Genomic DNA, 3,274 nt, shown 5'->3' with positions numbered 1-3,274 from the left:
ATGGTATAGGTGGTTTATATGACGGGGGTGGTACGTAAGTTTTATCTTTAGGTTCTTCTCCTTTTTCTCGACCTTCCTGGTTTTCAGATTCCTCTGGTTCCTTTACTTTGTCCATGGGTTTGGTACATTCCTTAGAAGTTTTGGGTTCACTCAATCTAGGGTTTGGTGGCTCATCATAAGCGTTCCCACTTTGTAGGGTAATGGCATTGGCTTGTCCTCTCAGATTCTGTTGAGGTTGTCTAGGGAATTGTCCTCCAGGTGTAGTCTGAGGGGCTTGGTTTAAAGCTACCTGAGAGATCTGGGTTTCAAGCATCTTAGTATGAGTAACTATTTGGTCAACCTTGGTTCCTAACTGAGTAATCAATTCGTTAACATGAATGTTTTGGTTCATGAACTCCTCGTTTTGTTGCGTTTGAGCAGTGATAAAACTTTCCATAATTTTCTCAAGGCTCGGCTTTGGTGGCACAGGTTGCATAGGTTGATTTGATCTTGGGGCTTGATAACTAGGTCTCGGAGGTGCACTATTTTGGATTGGGTTATTATTTTTATAGGAGAAGTTCGGGTGATTCCTCCATCCAGGGTTATAGGTATTCGAATATGGGTTCCCTTGGGTGTAGTTCACTTGCTCAGAGTGGGTTTCGTTTAATAGACTCCATTCTGCAGATTGGTGTCCTTTGGTTCCATATATCTCACAATCCGACGAAACTGCGGCTACAGTATTCGGGTTTATGCACATATTCTCGACCTTAAGGGCTAATGCGTCCATTTTAGCTTGCATCATGTCTATAGAGCTTAGTTCATGCACTCCTCCTTGGGCTTTCTTCTTCTCAACTGTCGCTCGTTCGACTCCCCATGATTGATGGTTTTGAGCCATATCTTCAATGAGGGCACTAGCTTCAGGGTAAGGTTTGTTCATCAGAGCACCGCCTGCGGCAGCGTCGATGGTCATCTTAGTGTTATAGTGAAGTCCATTATAGAAGGTTTGAATGATTAACCAATTTTCTAAACCATGATGTGGGCATGCTCGTAACAACTCTTTATATCTCTCCCAAGCTTCGAACAGCGATTCTCCTTGGTTTTGGGTAAATCTGGTTATATGGTTTCGAAGAACGGCGGTCTTACTTGGGGGAAAATATCTAGCAAGAAATACTCTTCTAAGGTTATCCCAAGTCGTAATGGAATTGGGTGGAAGGGAATCTAACCATGATAGGGCTTTGTCTCTGAGGGAAAAAGAGAATAATCTTAAACGTATTGCCTCAGGAGAAGCTCCATTGGTTTTAAAAGTGTCTGCTAATTGAAGAAATATTTTTAAAAATGTTGGTTTGGGTTCTCAGTAGCGAGACCTGCGAATTGTCTCTGTTGCACTAGTTGCAACAGGGATGGTTTAAGTTCGAAATTATTAGCTGGGATGGTTGGGTTTACTATACTAGAACTAGGTTCTTTGTTGGATGGTTGAGCGAAGTCCTTAAGAGGTCTTTGGTTTTGATCTTCGGCCATAGCTCTCTTAATTCTATGAAATAATAAACATGCGCGAGCGTAACGTTCAGGTTCCGCCAGAGGGTATACTAAGCTTAAACTTCCGGTGCTGCGAGTTCTTCGCATTGACCGGCGGGAAATAGCCTAAGTCTAAACGATATAACAACAGGTAATTGAAATTTGACGAAATTGGTCCCCGGCAACGGCGCCAAAAACTTGATGTGTGCTTTTAGCAAGTATACGAACGCGTCAGAGTAATATAAAAGATTGTCGAATCCATAGAGACCAAGTGTCAATCTATCGTTATCTATTGTTATGGTGTTTATCAAAGGCAATCAAAATAGGTGTTTTTAGAGTGTGCAATGAAAAGTAAAGTATTGAATAAAGTTCAATTAATAAAGACATGGTAGAATGTAATTCACATAATCAATTAATAATCCAAGTACTTGCTAATAGAACTACTTATGGGCAATGTTCCCTACTTTGAAAAGAACCAATTTAATGGAAACTGTCGCTTTCGCGTATTCAGAACCGAGTTGTACTCCCTAATCAAACCCTCCTATTGTCACTTATAAAAAGGCGCGCATTGCGTTAGAGTAGTAAACCTATTTTTAAGAAATATAGTATCTTGACTAAGTTGAAAAGTATTTTAACCTGGATTTCTTAACCAAAAGAGGTTCTCACGAACCAGAGTCTAAACTTATAAACGCGTCCGAAAATAGTTTTAAAATCTCTTTTCTTCTTAAATTAAGACTCCTAATGAACTAAACAAAGCGCTTTCGTTGTTTTTGAAGTAGTTAAAAACAATTAAGTTTAAATAGACGTTGGACGGCTTTCGATCTTACCCAACGGAAATTAAGTGCGGGAAAACTTAAGTTGAAAGTTAAAATAGCCCTTAAGTGTTTCTACGAACAATTGTACGGATTATCGGTTCAATTACGATCCTTACATTCTAACCTTTTAGATTTAGTTAGACATGGTAAAGTAAAAGTGCATTAGTTTAAATAAAAGTAGTGCGAGTGTGGAAAATAAATAAAAGTATTACGAGTGCGGGAAATAAATAAAAGTAAAGAGAGTGCGGGAAATAAATAAAGTAAAGCGAGTGCGAGATGTTAGACGGTGTGGCTAGTGATCGAGAGGGGGGGTGAATAGATCACCTCTTTAAAATTAACGGATTTAACGTTTTATCAGAGTTTTCAAAAATGGCGGAAAAATCAGTCCCGAATCGACTTCCGTCTATTCTGAACCGCTACTAGAAAGCCGGACACACAAGTGTAATTGCTGGATTTTAATGAGAATGACAGAAACAATTCACACCAGAATTTTAACTAATTGAATGCACTTATCCTTAAAGTCTATTTCCAATGAATAAAATCTAGCTAACCGTTTTATCAAACAGTTGGTGTGTGTGTGATCGTTAATGAACAGCAATGGAGTTTGATTAAAGTTTTCTTGCCACTGCTGTCTTGAAAAAGAAGCAATCACCACACACTAACTGATATTGCGAAAACAGTTTGAAAAACGTAAAGAGGAGTAAGGTAAGAATACGATACGCAGAGATTTGGTAAGGAAGTTCCCCACGTCGTCCTCGCGTGTGGGTACGTCTCCCTCTCAATTTCAAATGAAATTGAGAACTTTGATTATCAATTATTGCCGAATCCGTTGATACAAGGTTTTGATACAAAGACAGAATTCTAAACTCTAAGAACCTCTTCTTGTATAAACCTTCACTTGATCTGAGCACGATCAAGATTTTCCCGCACAAAGTTGCAAACAATTCACCGGTTCCACGACCTGC

General features: G+C 39.2%; 1 non-coding gene across 1 annotated transcript; it reads left to right on the top strand.

Moving 5' to 3' along the window:
- Positions 1-1,004: 1,004 nt before the first annotated feature.
- On the top strand, positions 1,005-1,111 carry LOC127098947 (small nucleolar RNA R71). The gene has a single exon (XR_007793630.1). It is a non-coding gene; the product is annotated as a small nucleolar RNA R71 (small nucleolar RNA).
- The last annotated feature ends 2,163 nt before the right edge of the window (positions 1,112-3,274 follow it).

The sequence above is a fragment of the Lathyrus oleraceus genome, chromosome 6, assembly GCF_024323335.1.
Source record: "Lathyrus oleraceus cultivar Zhongwan6 chromosome 6, CAAS_Psat_ZW6_1.0, whole genome shotgun sequence".
Taxonomy (NCBI): domain Eukaryota; kingdom Viridiplantae; phylum Streptophyta; class Magnoliopsida; order Fabales; family Fabaceae; genus Lathyrus; species Lathyrus oleraceus.
This window is presented reverse-complemented; position numbering and strand designations above follow the sequence as displayed.